The following is a 16699-nucleotide window of genomic DNA, read 5'->3' as shown; positions in this document are numbered from 1 at the left end:
TATACTGATATGCATAGTACTTTTATTATCATTTAAAAATATTCTTTAGAATCCTTTAACAACATTCTTTTCTTAAAAAAAAAATGCTGGGTGGGTAGCTTGTAGGTGGCTCAGTGGACAAAGAGCCGGGCCTGGAGAGACCAGAGGTCCTGGGTTCAAATGTGAACTCAAACACAATCTAGTTGTGTGACCCTGGACAAGTCATTTAACCCCATTTACCTAGCCCTTACTGTTCTTCTTAGAATTGATACTAAGACAGAAGGTAAGGGTTTTAAAAAAAAAGATATTATAGGGAAGGAAACGAGCATTTATTAGGCACCTACTATATGTCAGGCACTGTGCTAATAATGAGCATTTTACAAATCCTAAAAGTTTTTAGACTAGTGTCTTAAGAATTTTTTGGAAATGCATACTTTGATAATTGTATTTCAATAGAATTGGTTTCCTTTGTAATTCTATGGTTTTGATTTTATACAGTTAAAAATTCCCCTGAGAAGGGGCCCAGGGGCTTCATCAGACTGTTGCCCTAGACAGGTAGACCTAAAAAGGGTCAGAATTCCCACTGTAGACTCTCAATGTCAAAACAAGTCTGACATGCAAATGCTTTCAAATAAGCATATGGTAGCCTGGATAGTATTGAAATTACACTTCTCTCTTTTGGCCAAACCTACATTTACTAATAAGCTATGGTGGGACACCAAATATAAGCAAAGCTAAATGCATCAGAAGATCCAACGAATATGATTTTTAACAGAAGTCTTGTAAGGCTTTTCTTTTGGTAAATGACCAAATTCAGGCCTGTTCCAGGGGATTAGTGCTCCTTGTTCATAATACGCTCTTTAATTAATACCTTTCATCCAAGCACCTCCAAGAGCTTTTCAGGCACTAATTTGTTGTGCCTCCTAACATGCCCTATGAGGCAGGGTGGTAGAGACTTATTATCATCTCAGTTGCAACAGGAGAATTTGGGGCCCAGAAAGGTTTTGCCTTCATTGGGGTCCCGAAGGGTGCCAGGGGGAGGCGGAGTGTGGACAAGCTCTAAGTTTTATTTTCTCATTTCCTGTACAGTGGGGGCAGGCATTACAGTAAAGATAACTTGGTATGTGTGTGATCATTTAGAAGGGCTCCACTCCAGGAAAATTACTTGAAAAAGAAAATCGATGGTCTATTTGTAGATTCTTGAGGAGGGAGGGAAAAGGTAAGCAGGGAGCCAAGTAGCAGCCTTTCTGCAGGGCATACAGGGGACAGATGGTTTGCTGCTGAACTCTCATTTATAGGCATTTTTGCTGTCATGTGGCTTTTTATGAAGCCTTTGCTAAAAAAAGGATGAGCTTGATCTGGGGAAATCCATCATCGAGTTTCCTTGAAGTTGTGTCACCGTCTTCTCTTGGATTACTCATCGTCTCTTGAGGCCATCCCACCTGGCTCCCTAGGGGCCACAGACTTGGTCAGCATGCTGTCATCAAGGCACCAAGGTGTCCGCAGTTAGCAGACTGCAAGGACTAAAACTGCCATGAGTGAGGCCATTCCATGGCTCGGAGTTCACATCCAATGAATGAATTCCCAACGGGTTAAGAGCTACAGTGCATGTCCAGAGGTTGGCTGGAATGGATGCATTCAGTGAAAACAGCCTCTGGACTTGGCCAAAGTGCTGCATGGCTCATTCATTTTCATCCAGGCAAAGTGACTGGTTAAAAAAAAAAAAGACAAGAAGGCCTCTGGAAAGAGGCCGAGCCTCAGTCCGGAAGACCTGAACCCCCCAACTCTGGGGGGGCTTTATTCCATGAGATGGGGAGCTATTCTCTTAGGGGGGAGGGGCGATGTTCCTTCCTCACGGGCACACCGGAGGGTGATGGCTTCGCAGACCCCCCTCCTTTCCCTTAGGGTCTGTTTTAAGGGACCAGAGTTTCCTGACTTGGAGGAAGGTGGGAGGGTCCTCGGCTACCTTGGAGTCCAGCCCTTAAAGGCCAGGGGCAGGCAGGGGCCTCTGGGAGTGATAGGGCAGGCTTCACATCTTCCGCTGGTCCCTTATTCCCTCCCGTGCCTTAGGGCCCCACCCCTAGTCCCGGCCCAGCTCTTCGGCTGGTGGCCCTTGGGGCGGGGCGGGCCTGCGTCTAGATGGATAAGGATGGGAGGCAGAGGACAGATACGGAGGAGGTCGTCCTTTATGCCTCAAGCTGGAGGACAAGCCCTGACTGGCGGCCTCTCGACGCCCAAAATGGTGACAGCCCCGGAGGGAGCACGAGCCCGACGCAGCCGGAGACTTGTGGGCGTCGGTGACGTCAGCATCCGGGAATCTCGGCTGGGAGTCTAGCATCCCGATCGAGGCGGGGGACAGTGCTGACGTCACCACGGCGCAGAGGGCGGTGCTGCCCAAGGGGCCGGGGCGCTTGCACCTGCGCAGACGGGGCCGGCGCTCCCCGCCGCGGGCGGGGCCAAGAGCAGGGTTCCCGTCATTGTTCTCCGGTAGGGCGCGGGTCCTGGTCCTGGTCCTGGTCCGGGCTGTGCGCTCCGCCGGAAGTCGCTCCCGAGCTGGGGGCCCCCTCCTTGGGCGGTGCGACCCCGGCCCCCGCGCTCCGGAAGTGATCGGCGGCGGCATCGGCGGCGGCGGCGGCAGCTGCTGCCTGAAGGATCCCTCGGCGGTCCAGCCCCGATTCCGGCCCCGAAGCAGCGGCGGTGGCGGCGGCGGCAGCAGTAGCAGCGGTGGCCTCAGCCTCGCCCCGGCCGGCCGTGCGTGCGCGTGTGCCAGTCTCCGCTGCGCTCCGCTCGGGGCCAGCTGCAGGTGAGCGCGGGCTCGCGACCGTGCGGGAGGGCGGTGGGTGTGTCCGGGCCCGACCAGGCCGCGGGAACGCGGCCCGAAGGTCACCCCGCTCGCGCGCTCCCGCCTGTGCACCCACTAGGCGCCTGCTGTATGCCAGACGAGCGGGACGAGAGAGAACCGCACCGCCATCTAGTAGGCGCCTGCTGTGTGCCGACCCCTTGAGGAGTAAAGGGGCGCCCCTGGGGGGGAGCGGGGCGGGGGAACTCATTGCGTCCATCCCGTAGACGTCTGTTGTGTGCCAGACTCTGAGGGGACTGTAGAGGAAAGGGACACTCCTGGGGAGGAGGGGCTGCAGTGGCCATCCATTAGACGCCTGCTTTATGCCGATCCCTGAGGAGGAAAGGAGCACCCTCCCAGGGAGGGGGAGAGCTGCAGCACCCACCCAGTAGGTGCCTGTCATGTGCCAGCCTCTGGAGGGACCGCGAAGGAAAGGGGCGCCGCTTGGGGGAAGAGCCGCAGCCTCCATCTAGTGGGCGCCTGCTGTGTGCCAACCCCCGAAGAGGAAAGGGGCGCTCCCCTCGCCTGCGCCCTAGGAGGTTGGGGGCCCTGGGGAAGGATCTCCCAGGGAGGAGGGTAAAGAACAGGGTGCCACCTCTGCTGTCTTTATCTTGCGCCTACTGTGTGCGTGCGAGCCCCCGCCGGCCCCCCCCCCCCTCCCGTGCGTGTTCCATTCATCAGAGAGCATCTATTAACCGCCCAGGGCTCTGTGACCCTGAGCCAGCTCTGGGTCGGGCGCCAGAGCCCCCTCCTAAAGGATCCTGGGTCCGTGGCGTAGCCTGAGCGCTGGGAATCACCCGATTAAGAGACATCCCACAGCCCCGACGTCCAGTGGGGAAATGGGGAGGGGACGGTTTGGGGCCAAAATGCGGGTGAGTGAGGAGGGGGAGGCCGGCCCGCAGAATCCAGCCTTCTGCCAGGATTTTCTGGTTTGGGTGTGGAGCCGCTGCCGCTCTGCCCCGATTTGGAAGAAATGGGGGGGTTGGGGGAGAAGGCAGCCACCTGAACCTTGGCGGGGAGCTCCCCGCCCTGATAGGATCGGCGGATGGGGTTGATGAGGGCTCTGGCCAAGGCGGGGGCAGGCGGGCTCCTCCCAGCTCGGCTCCTGCTTTCACCCTTTGGCCTCAGTTTCCTTGTCTGCCAAAGGCCAGACTGAGGCTGGAGAATCATCTTCTGTCCCAGGCGAATCCCTTCAGGACAGAAAACCTGCATTTCCCTATGGAGCTCCTGCTCTGTCTGCTCCAGGGCCACACCCTGCTTAGACCGAAAACCCAATTGGTTCCGGTCTGTTAACCACCCGGGGGTGACAAGGGGGCTTTGTTGGGGGCCGAGCCTTGAAGGCTAGCGACTAGGGGGAAATTGACGGGAGATTATTTTATTGGAACCGGGCTGCCGGTAGATTTCAGTGTTGAAAGGCGATGGGGGTGGGGAATCTGGTCTAGTGAATCTGGCTAGATTCCGGTCAGGAAAACCCAAGTTCGAATCCGGAGAGGAACTTTCCCAGGCCTCAGTTTTCTAGTTTCTAAAATGGGATGATGAGGTGTGGAGTAGACTTACCTCTGGGGATGCTTCAGTCAGTATAATCTAGGAGCCCTTTGTAGGCAGTTATCATTAAAGTCACTTAAGGAGGTGCCACTCTAGAATCTCCTTGGGGAAGGAGCCGGGTTCTAGTTCAGGTTGGGATTTGTGTCCTTTGTTCATCATGAAACCCAATGAAGTTGAGTATGCAGGACCTGGCTGGGATGCCCCCCAGCCAGGGAGGGGCTCCTTGGTACCTGCCAACAGCCCTTCCCTTCCCTGAGTGAACTGTGACCAGCTGGAGGTGTGGAGGAGGGAGGGGTCCTCCTTTGGGCCTTCAGCCTACCCAGGAGGAAAGAAATGGAGCTTTTTTCCATTTCAGGCAGAGCCTTCGGAGATCCTTGGCTTCCTAGTTAGTGATGGAGGTCCATATTGGATGGGACCTGGAAGACCTCGGGCTCTCTTTACAGAGCCTTCTCCCGCCTCCCGGGCAGAGACCCTGGAGGCCACGAGCCAAGTGACTTCTCCAGGGTCCCCCAAGTCCAGGCAAGACCATCCCTGTCTCTGCTGCATCCGCTGCCTCACCAACAGCCAGGACGGGCCACACAGAATAGGGGTTTTAGGGCCGTGGGTTAAGATAGGGGGATGGCGGGCCCTTTCCTAGGGATAGTATGTAGCTGGCAAATGCTACTAAAAGGTTTTATCAACTGTTGTGAGCGAAATAGAAGAGAAGGTGCAGCGAGACAGCCTGGAGCATAGGGTAGGGAGAGACAGCTCAGCCCCCTGCCTGCCCCTGGCGGGTAAGAGGAGCCCAGAGTGAAGATGCTGGCTTGCCTGACCCTTCCTGCTAGGCTCTGAGGCCCCGGCCTAACCCCCGGGGGGGGGGCAGAGTGAGCAGCTCCGTTAAGCTGCTTGACTTCTGAAGAAATAGGATGTCTCAAAGCAGTGACACAGGGACAAGAGCTGGGAAGCCTGGTGGAAAGCTTTGGGGGTACAGAGAAAGGGCACTAGAGACCACCTGGGTAGGAGGAAGAAATGGGGGGAACAGGAGGCCTGATACAGCAATAGCCCATCAGCTAGCACTTATACAACACCCTTTGAAGCGCTGTGAGAGAGGCTGGGCTGGGGATTCAGACAAGCAAACCAGGCCTCCTGGTGCAGAAAGCAACTGATGATTTTGGGGGGGGGAGGAGGAGGAGCTTACATGGGCTGGGGAGTGTGAGCTGAGCTTTGAGGGCTATTAGGAATTCTTCGAGGAAGAAGAGTAGAGGAGGGAGGACATTGTAGACCTGGACAAAGGCACCGAGAGGGGAGATGAGGAAATACCATGTTGGAAGGATCCCCCAAATCAGTTTGGCTGGAACTGGAACCTCAAAAGCGTGAGGCATAGGCCTGGAAGGTCAAGGGAGCAAGGGCGGGAAGGCCTTGGGCCACCAGACAGAGGAGGACCCAGCATTTGATCCTAGAGGAGAGAGGGGGTACAGTTATTCCATATACTAGTAGAACCGCCGCTTCTGAGGTTGCACAAAAGGTTCTTGCCCCCAGAGTCCTGGTCCAGCCCAGAAAAGTGACATGATCTCATCCGTGCAAATGCCCATTTAAAGAAGATACACTCCCAACTGCTCTGTCTGAGCATCATCATCTTTCCCGCTCGCTTGCAGCTAAAACTGGTGTGTTAGCTCTCTTGGAGACTGGAAGCAACTCTCAAAAGAGATCGTTTCTGTTGGCGAGTTAGCATTTCGTGTCTTTTTCATGGTGCAGAACCTCATCTAGACACCTGAATTCTTCCTTTGCCAATATAACAAGAGGTGATGAATGATTGTCTTCCCTCAATGATGGCATCCTTCTGGTGCTTTAGAAAGGGAGTAGAGAGTCCTGACTGGAATTCTGACCAAGAAGAGGCTGATTATGGAGGCAGAAACTGAGACCTTCGTGGAGAAGTGACTGTTTTTAGTTCCTTGATAGCAAGGGAGGGAAAATCTGGACGGAGGTCCCCATACACCCTGGATTTGGAAAGAGCAGGTTTCAGGGGTGTTCAGAGGAAAGGTGCCTGAGCTCCTCGAAGGGGACATAACCCATTGAGGAAAAGGATGGAGCTCCCAGAAATGAGATTCAGAAGGGAGAAAGTGAAGTAATTCAGGTGATGATCTCTCAGGAATTCATCCACCAACTTGGATTTGATTGGATTTGTTACTTGCCCTTTTTTAGGATTAGCTACTAGACCTGTGATGTCACTGCAGAAAGTCAGAAGTGTCAAACACCTGAACGAGATTAAAATGTAATCCAAAGGGCAGCTAGGTGGATAGAGAGGCAGACTTGGAGACAGGAGGGCCTGGGTTCAAATGTGGCCTCTTCTAACTGTGATCCCAGGCAAGTCATGTAACCCCAGCCCTTATTGCTCTTCTGCCTTGGAACTAATATTTAGTATCTTTTCTAAGACAGGAGGTAAGGGTTTTAAAAAATATGTAATTTGGAAATGGTTGACATATTTGATATTAATTTAGGATTTGCTAAATCATTTGCACAGCTGCCTTTCTCTTTGAGTTTGAGGTCCCTGGTATGGGTAATGCCTGGGTGGGGAAACTCCCCTGTCGGTGCAGCTTCAACGCTTAGAGAATTTCTTTGAGAGCCTGAGGGACTTGTCCAGCGTCATTCTCTGCCTCCTCTGCATCCGTTCTTTCCTACGTACCTTTCTTCCCTCCATCCACCTAATGAGATGAAGCTATTGGGTCTGACGGTATACACAGTATTCTATGCCTGTAGTCTTCTGACCCCTAATGAGAAAAGGAACAGAAGTTTCCTTATTCCTTCTCAGGTCAATAATGAAAGTTACAGTTACTTACAACTTCTTGAGTTCAAATCTGGCCTCAGGCACTTACTAGTTGCCATTTCGCTGTTTTTCATCCATAAAATGAGCAGACCTCGGACACAACTGAAAAATGATGGAAAGACAACCTTTGGTGTGCATGGTTCCACTTTACACCTCTGTGTCCCACTTTGTATGAGTTGTTTCCGTCTTCCTTGTGCTCATCCTTTCTTATGGCGGTCCTTCAGTTGTTTCCATTGGCATTTTTGCATGCGGGGTTCGGTGCAATCTCTCCGATGACTGTGGGCATCTGTTTTTAAATCAGTCGTGTCCTTGACCACTCCTGTATTGGGCCTGCTTTGGCCATGACAGGATAAGCCCATCACAGACATACAGGCAGGCACTGGAGAGCCAAGAAGGTTCTGAATGAGACCAATGGGTTGCTTGGTGTGAGAGAAGAGGGCAAGGAAGGCACTATGTACGAGGCGAAGACACTCATCGTAAGGCTGCTTCTGCTTTCTCTGCCTAAAGGAGAAGAGTGATTCTGGGTTGGAAAGAAACTCCTAGCCCTGAGTGAGTGCCTAAGAAACGTTTGGTCTCCTTTTAAAATGACTTCAGGAGAAGCTGAAGTAGAGTCTTCCTGCTGTAGGTTATTTCCTTTTTCTTCGGAGTAGAATGTGTTTGGATACAGTTGTTTGCATGTTATCTCCCCCATTAGGCTGGGAGTTCCTTGAGAGCAGAGACTGTCCTGTCTTTCTTTGCATCTCTAGCACTTAGCACAATGCCTGGCATAGTATTCACTTAATAAATGCATCCGACTAGGACCTTGGTGCATCCTGTCATCCTGTGTAGACTGGCTCTGCCTCAGGGGATTCCTGAGCTGCTGCCATTTTGGAGAAAGATGGTAGAGACTGGAGAGGTGCTTGTAGGCCTGAAGAGTGGCAGATAGCTCAGAATCTGTATGACCTGAGGCCTAGGAAGCCTGACCTAGATTCCTAGGGAAACTCTCTAGCTTATTATTAAAGGAAGGATAAATGAACATGCCAGAAAAGAAAGCCTTGATCCCAGTGAGCCAGCCAGCTTCATCCAACGCAGGTTTGGCCGCCCCTCGCCTCATTTCCTTTTTTGAAGAGAGTAGAAGTTCCGTTGTGTGTGGACCCAGCACTGGGCCTTGTGTCAAGAGGTTTCCCGTGGTGTGCCCTTGCTATATGTGCCCTGTACTGTTTAACATTCTTTTATCCATGACTTCCATTTCAATCTTGACTTCATTTCCTGCTGCTCTGCTTGGAACGTCCCGCCTCCCTCAGGACACAGGATAAGCTCATCATCACACAGGTAGATTCAGCCTTGGTGCCCAACACCTCATTGCTTTTGGTTGCCTTTCCCTTCTGATTGGAGGGTGAAACCATAAGCTCTTCCCAAAGCTTGCCTTTATAGAGGGCTCAGAATTTTCCAGCTAACTTCATTTCCCATCGCCTAAGCTTGGCTTCAACTCTGCAAACAGCACTGGATGCTCCCTGCTCCCTTTTCAGCATCTCCAACACTGCACAGTGCCTAGAATGGACTCTTAACCAATGTTTATTGATCCTCAGTGGCTTCCAAATTGGTGGATTCCCATACTTTTCCCCCAGTTGTTCTTCCAGGTGGGGTGGAGAGAAGGTGATTTCCCAGGGTGGTACTTGTTGCAGTTGCCAGGGTGCGTGTTAAATTATTCCTTCCTTTGTTTACTGGTCCTGGTGAGATCACATCTAGCATATGGTGTCCAGTTCTGGGTACCAGTTTTGGAAAGGCATTAATGAACTAGAAATGTTCAGGGGACAACAACGAGGATAGTGAGAGACCTGGATTTCATGTCATATGAGGATTGCTTGACAGAACGGAGGAAATTCAGCCTGAAAAAGGTCTGGGGAATTTTTATTTTATAGCTATCAAATATTTGGAGAAGTATCATGTGCAACAAGGATGAGACTTTTATTTTTCAAACTCTTACCTTCTGTTTTAGTATCAGTTCTAAGACAGAAGAGTGGCAAGGACTACACAGAGTTAAGTGACTTGCCTAGGATCATACAGCTAGGAAGTATCTGAGGTTAGATTTGAACCCAGATCCTCTCAACAGAATTATCTTTTTTTTAAATTTCATTTATTTAATTAATTTAGAGTATTTTTCCATGGTTACAAGATTCATGTTCTTTCCCTCCCCTCTTCCCATAACTGACACAATTCCAGTGGGTTTTACATGAGTGATCAAGCCCCATTTCCATATTGAGTATTTGTATTAGAGTGATCATTTAGAGTCTACATCCCCAATCATGTCCCCATCGACCATGTGATCAAGCAGTTATTTCTCTTCTCTATGTCTGCTCCCACAGTGTTTCCTCTGGATGTGAGAGCATCTTCCTCGTAGACCCCTCCGAGTTGTTCAGGGTCACTGCATTACCACTAAGGGAGAGGTCCATTACGTTTGGTTGTACCACAGTGTATCAGCCTCTGCACAGTGTTTGTACAGGCGGTGATGCCATTTGCTGCTCTCTTGCCCTTTTTCACAGAAGAAAGTGTGTAGAGACAAACTTCACCATTCCTGGTAAGCCCCTGGTAAGCCCCTAACGTACCAGTCGGAACAGATGTCCACTTCTGAAATTTTGTTAAAGTAGAACCGACTGTGTAATCGAATGGGAAAGATTCTGGGTTCAGACTGAGGATCCGGGTTCAAATCCCTGGCTCAGCCATTTGCTGCCTGTGGCCAGAAGCACACGCTGAACTGCTCTTCCAATACGGGCCTTGACTGAGATTACCGTGCAGCAGGGTCCTTCCTGGTGCTCCGTGTGGGACCTTTGATTCTGGGAACTGGAGCTACGGTGAGCAGTGGGAGTGGACCACTTTGTAGACCGTGGTCTCCGTCAGGGATCAGCTGGTTTCGGTGGGCTGGGAAACCCTTCCGGCACCGAGGTTCTGGTGACATTTGATAGCAGTGATGTTGGGTTCTCAAAAGGTTGTGTCTTTGAAAAGAAGGCAGGAAATGTGCATAGGCGCCTACTGTGCGCTGGGCCCTGTGCTAAACACTTGCAAATGGTATCTCAAGGGATCCTCACAACAGCCCAAGGAGGTAAAGGCTATTCGTATCCCCATTTTGTAATTGAGTAAACTTCTGAAGCTGGATTTGAACTTGGGACCAGTGACTCTGGGCCCAGGTGCCAGCCATTAGTGGCTAAAAACACTGACTATATGCACACCTGTATAGAGAGGAGATGTGTCTAGCTGCACAGCATGGGCACGTGACCACTAAGTATTGGCTCTGTTAATCCCCCGCAAGCACAGGCTTGTCTGTAGGAGGAATCGGGTCATGCTTGATCTGGAGCTCAGGCCTTGCCCTTCTTGGGCTCTGCCCTCACGCTCCAGCGCCTTCGGAGTTGGTTCTCCCTTCGCCAGACGCGCGAGGGCTGGGACGAGCTCTGGTTTGGAAAAGTGAACTCCTGTGGCAGCGAGCCCTCAGCCCAGGCAACGGAAGCCGGCTCGCGTGCCCCTGACGCCGGGCCCTCCAGGCCTTTTTCTGTGGAGATGTTGCGACTGCAGCGCTGCTTTCTCCCTATTCTGGCTTGAAGGAAATCGCTGGACCCAGTCGGTCCGGATTCTGCGGGGAGGTGCCACGGTGCCAGCGTTGCCTCCCTCCAGCCCCCTGCACAAGGGAATTAGGACTAGATGGGCTGAGGCAGAAGCGTGAGTCTAGCCAAGGCCCCAGCTGCCCATTGGCTTGGCAAGTTGCAGGCGCTCTGGAGAAATCCTTGGAACTTTGGCTTCCGCACTGCCGCTCTGTGTCCCAGGCACCCCGAGCCCGGTCAGACCGCTTTGGTACCCTTCTCTTTAACTGCTCCTCTTGAGCAGGGAGATTGCAGGCAGAGCCCTGCCCTCGCCTGACTGCGCGAGATTTACGACACCTTTGGCTTTCGGATTCATCGGGAGCTCTCAAAATGGCGGCACGCCACGAGATGGGGGCAAAAGGGGCAGAGAACAATGCAGCGCAACGCAGGGCGTTCAGACAGCTTGGAGGAGATGGCTGGGATTTGCATTTCATGGACCTAATGGTTCTCAGAAGAGACTCATAAAATGGCGGAAACCCACCTGCAATAGAAAGAAAACTACGTAGACATAGCGGGCCAAACTTTGCTCATTGCTTCTGGAGCGTCTGAGAGTGGCCTCGAGACCCTCGAGTTCAGAGGATCGATCCCTCCTCCAGTGTCAACATTGGGGAGTCCAACGTGCCTGCACCTGGCCTTTGATCAGAGAGCCGCTGCCCTCCTGGCTAGCACAAACCCAATTTCCGTCTGCTGGCCTCTGTGCCTTTCACATGTTTGGAAACATTCTGAAAAGGGGCGCACAGCACAGACTTGTTAGATGCAGGGCCAGAAAAGGCTGGGAGCCCCTGCTGCCTCCGTTGGCCTTTTTGCAGTGTTTACCCTTTGAGCCGCTTTAGTGCTTCTTTCACTTGAGCCACGTTTACACATTTGACAGGAGTTGAGGGCTGGAGCCCTTTCCCTCCCTCCAAAGTCTTCTCTTCTCCCAGGGGTCCAGAGTCACTTCAGTTTGTCAGGCAGTTACCACATACGGGCTCAAGGCCCTCCAACCATTCAAGTTGCCCTCTCGGAAAATACTTTTTAAAAGCTCTGAACAAATACAGAGAACGTAGAATATACAAAGTAGGATAGAAAAAAGAGGTTTGTACATGAAGCCGTACATCTCTCAGGTCCAGCTTTTCCTTTTAGGCACAATAACCCCAGCTTCATTGCATTTCTCCTTTATCCCCCTCCAACATTTATGTCATAAATGAACGGCATCGATGGCATGCTCATCATAGGGGCAGAAGGATGGAGAGCTAAAGCTTGGGGTCCAGAGGCGGGACCCAAGAGATCTGGGCAGAAGAAAGCCCAAACCAGTGAGATCATTTGGGGAAAATATTCTGGAAGCCTTACCTTTGAGTTCCAGAAGTCACCTGGCATTGAGATCCAGGGTTAGTGCATGGCGCATTCCCTGAGTCAGCCTTCTGATGACACCATCGATTGTGGAGTTGGGAGACATGCTGGGGAGGGTCCTTCCCCCTGCTTTTGCCAGCACTTTATGGAGGGGGCCCTTGAGACCCAAAGAAGAACAAGAAGGGGCCTCAGGGCTGGGCCGTTGGTCTTTGTCCCAGCTGCCTTGCAGAGGAGAGAAGGAATCTGAGGGCCCGAGAGGCCTTAAAGGTGGTCTGGTCCCTTCCCTCTTACTTGATAGAGGAGGACACCAAAGCTCAGAGAAGAGAATGAGCTGTTGAATCAGAGGCTGCCGAAAAGTCCAGGAGGATAAGAACTGAGAAGGGACCGTTGGATGTGGTCACTTGGAAGAGAGCAGCAAGACATCGCCAAGCCCACTCGAGGGTGGCAGCATTCATTTCAGTAAAAGGATGACGTCGATTGGCCAGAGCTGGGGATCCGCAGGACATGGTAGCCGAGGGTTGAGGAATTCTTTTGCAGTAGTGATCATCTCATTGGAATGGCTGGCTTTGAGGTCCCAGCTGAGCCGGGGGCAAAACACAACAGAACCGCGTGATGGGTCAAGCGGAATGAAGATTAAACAGGTTCAGTAGGCCTAAAGAAGGGGAGAGAAAAGAGGCCTGGAGATGGCGGCCAGAGATGGGGAGCTCTCCGGCTTGAGCAAGAAAGAGAAGGCACAGAGGAGACACGACGCAGAGAGGAGTGAGGCTCAGGAGTGCCAACAGCCTCCGAGGACCAGAGTGGGGCCTCCGGGCCGTGGAGCTTCTCCTTGTACATGTGAAGGACCTGAGCGGAGGTTACGCTCTCCTAGGGAGTGAGGAGCAGAGACTCCATCCGGCCCTCTTGCCGCTGCTCTGCCCTGCCCTGAGCCCCTGCTGGAGTGGTCCCGTTTTGCTCATTCTTTCTCCGTCATCTCCAGCTGGTCCCCTCTCCCAGAGCTGCGTATTCCTCCCCTTGAACGGAACTCCTAGCATGGCTTTCTCGTTGGCCCGCTTTGCTTTCAGACGCTGCCCCTTCCAGCCACTGCCAGAGAAATCTGGCTCGCAACGCCTTGGTCTGACCATGCACGAGCCTTCTGCTCCTGCCGGGACTTGTGAGCGGTCCTCCTTTGGGATTCCATCTCCGCCTGGTATTAGGGCAGAGCAATAGGGACCGAGCTGGGCATCTGCACCTTTGGGGTCTGCCGGGAGGGCCCGAGCAGGCCAGTGAGGATGCTCTTTCCCTTGTCTCAGGCTCTGTGGAAACAGCAGCGGGTGCCCACGTGTATGCCTGGGGGTCATTTAGGCACAAGAGACTGAAGTTGGTTTCAAAACAAGGCAGACGGCAGCTAGCTCAGGAAGCGATGACTTGTGTGTTCTGTCCCCATTCGCACTCAGACCCCTGAGCTCCCGGGTCCCTGCTCTCTTGTAACTCCTCCTGCTTCTGAGAAAGCTCACGTGACAGCATCGGAAGGGATCGCCCCGATCATTTCCGACTGTATCCAGCCCACAGGGAAGGAAGCCTGTCCTAGGAGCTCAGTGCGACTGTGGCGCCTAGATCAGCAGGGCTGCAGAGGACACCACTCGGAGGGTCCTGGATAGCCTGCCCTAACTGTTGCCCTTCTCCACGGACTCATTCCCATGTGCAGGGGCGCGTTATTAGTTATGAGGCACCTTGTAACCAAGGGAGCCGCCATTTGGGCATCAGTAATGCAGATGCGAAGGAAATGAGGGTCTGTCTCCCTGGATTGCTGCCCTGATGGGAGGAGCACCTTTGGGTCCTGGCTCTGCCTTGCATGGCCTGCCTTTGGGACCTCGGGCTTCCCTTTCTGTTCATAGTTCATTTGTGAAGTGAGGGGGCTCTGTGAGGGAGGGATGCCCTTTGGTAACAGGGTTGTTTGGTTATGTGTGGAAGCCTCCTGGAAGCTGCCCAGTGTTCTATGAATGTGAGCTGTACTTGGTATTGGTAACGCTGTTGCGACTCAGACTTATAGCCAAAGGAGAACAAAAATGGCGTTTTTCTCCTCCGCCCCCTTTTTTTGACCCAATTTGTTATTTCATTGCTATAGGAAATTTCCAGGCAGGAACTCCCACTGCCAATGCACACCCACACTGTCTCCTGGGGCACTTGAGCTCAAATGACTTCCCCAGGATGTGTTAAAAGTGGGACTCTGAGGCTCATTCATTACTCTAAGCTGCCTGAATCCTACTTTTTCCTTCCTTCCTTCCTTCCTTCCTTCCTTCCTTCCTTCCTTCCTTCCTTCCTTCCTTCCTTCCTTCCTTCCTTCCTTCCTTCTTTCTTTTTCTTTCTTTCTTTCTTTCTTTCTTTCTTTCTTTCTTTCTTTCTTTCTTTCTTTCTTTCTTTCTTTCTTTCTTTCTTTCTTTCTTTCTTTCTTTCTTTCTTTCTTTCTTTCTTTCTTTCTTTCTTTCTTTCTTTCTTTCTTTCTTTCTTTCTCTCTTTCTCTCTCTTTCTCTTTCTCTCATTCTTTCTTTCTTTCTTTCTTTCTTCCTTTCTTTCTCTCTTTCTCTTTCTCTCTCTCTCTCTTTCTTCCTTCCTTCCTTCCTTCCTTCCTTCCTTCCTTCCTTCCTTCCTTCCTTCCTTCCTTTCTTTCTTTCTTTCTTTCTTTCTTTCTTTCTTTCTTTCTTTCTTTCTTTCTTTCTTTCTTTCTTTCTTTCTTTCTTTCTTTCTTCTTCCTTCCTTCCTTCCTTCCTTCCTTCCTTCCTTCCTTCCTTCCTTCCTTCCTTCCTTCCTTCCTTCCTTCCTTCCTTTCTTCCTTCCTTCCTTCCTTCCTTCCTTCCTTCCTTTTTTCTTTGTTTCTTTCTTTCTCTCTCTCTTTCTCTCTCTCTCCCTCCCTCCCTCCCTTTTTTCCTTCTCTCTCTGTCCTCTTCCTCTCTTCCTCTTCCTCCCTCCTTCCCTCCCTCCTTCTTAGAATCAATAGTATGTATCAGTTCCCAGGAAGAACAGCAGTAGGGACTAGACAATGTAGGTTAAGTGACTTGCCCAGGGTCACACAGCTAGGAAGTATCTGCATCCAGATTTGAACCCCAAACCTCCTGTCTCAAGGCTTGGCACCTAGCTGCTCCCAGTTCTACATTTTTCTAACACGTTTTACTGGGAGGATACACAGTAATGAGGGATTAGATTTTGAACAATTTTATGATGATATGTAGTCATTAAGTTGTTAGGTGCTGAGCACTATGTGTTAGGCACTAAACTAGGTGCTGGGGATACAAAGAGGGTAAGGAACCGTCCTTGACTTGAACAAACTTGGGACCTATCAGTAGTTGAAACAACATGCACCAGAAATATGGATGTGTATGGGAATGGCTCTGTATTTTGATATCAGACATTGCTAGCAATGAAGCCCCAATTCCCCTCCTCTCCCAAACCTGAGAGTTGTTCTTTGTTTTTCCTTATTGTTCCCTGTTCTTCCCTGAAGGACTTCGAGAACCTCCTAGAGGCCTTGTTAGTGGATGGTATTCTATATGGAGTATTCTGCTGTTCCCCGAGCATTTTGACATCTTGGTTATCTCTGCAGCACCTCTGGAGGCAAGTCCTTTGTTTGTCCCCACTTTCCAGCCAGGAAAATTGACCTTTCTTCCACAAGAGGTTTTCACTACTCTGGCAATCAATTCCCATTTCTTATCACAGAATATTAACTTTGCTTCAAATCAGATGTCAAACACAAATTTGGCCTTTTATCAAGCTAGAGCATGGTTAGTTGATACAGTCTCTCCTGATGTTTCATCTGTTTGTGTGGATGTGGATGTGTCTTAACATTGAAACAAGAAAATACCAGGTGAGCCTAGGCAAGTCACAGCTCCTGTTGCTGGGCCCTTACTGCTCTTTGGCCTTGGAACCAATACACAGTGATGGTTCTAAGAGAGAAGGGAAGGGGGGAAAAAAGAAAGGAAGGAAGGAAGAACTAAAGGAAGGAAGGAAGGAAGGAAGGAAGGAAGGAAGGAAGGAAGGAAGGAAGGAAGGAAGGAAGGAAGGAAGGAAGGAAGGAAGGAAGGAAGGAAGGAGAGAGAGAGAGAGAGAAAGAAAGAAAGAAAGAAAGAAAGAAAGAAAGAAAGAAAGAAAGAAAGAAAGAAAGAAAGAAAGAAAGAACAATGAAATAAATGATTGCCAATTCTTAATAGTCTGACTGTATTACTTCCTTTTCTGCTCTTTTCTTGTATTTTTTTATTGGTGCCACAAATTTTGATTCTAAGGTTTTCCTAATTTGCCCTGGCAAAATTAAGGCTCAAATCTCTGGGTAACAGCATCTCCACCATCTATCCACAGCTTGGCAACATGCTCTACCTATAATAGATAGCCAGTTTTTAAAAAATCATAGATAATGACTTCTGTCTTTAAGTAAAAGAATCTGTTCCCTTGGGAATTTCCAGGAGCAGCGATAGGTACCACACACAGTACAGTCTGATCTTCCCACTAGAAGGGACAACCATTATTATTAGGTTTTAGCTTAGCAATGGATTTGGTTTTGTGCTCATCCTATTCTACGGTCTCCCAGTATGAGACTATATTTAGATTGTTTTACCAGATTAATATTGA

General features: G+C 50.7%; 1 protein-coding gene across 2 annotated transcripts in view; it reads left to right on the top strand.

Moving 5' to 3' along the window:
- The first annotated feature begins 2037 nt into the window (after positions 1-2037).
- RALA (RAS like proto-oncogene A) overlaps positions 2038-16699 on the top strand; it is a 36420-nt gene continuing 21758 nt past the window's right edge. For both annotated transcript variants that reach the window (XR_008913299.1, XM_001362507.4), the window contains exon 1: positions 2038-2782. The gene's annotated coding sequence lies outside the window, so the exon portion shown is untranslated. The remainder of the gene's footprint in view (positions 2783-16699) is intronic.

Source organism: Monodelphis domestica, chromosome 7 (genome assembly GCF_027887165.1).
Source record: "Monodelphis domestica isolate mMonDom1 chromosome 7, mMonDom1.pri, whole genome shotgun sequence".
NCBI classification, from domain to species: Eukaryota; Metazoa; Chordata; class Mammalia; order Didelphimorphia; family Didelphidae; genus Monodelphis; species Monodelphis domestica.
The sequence above is the reverse complement of the archived record's forward strand: the minus strand, read 5'-3'. Positions and strand labels throughout refer to the sequence as shown.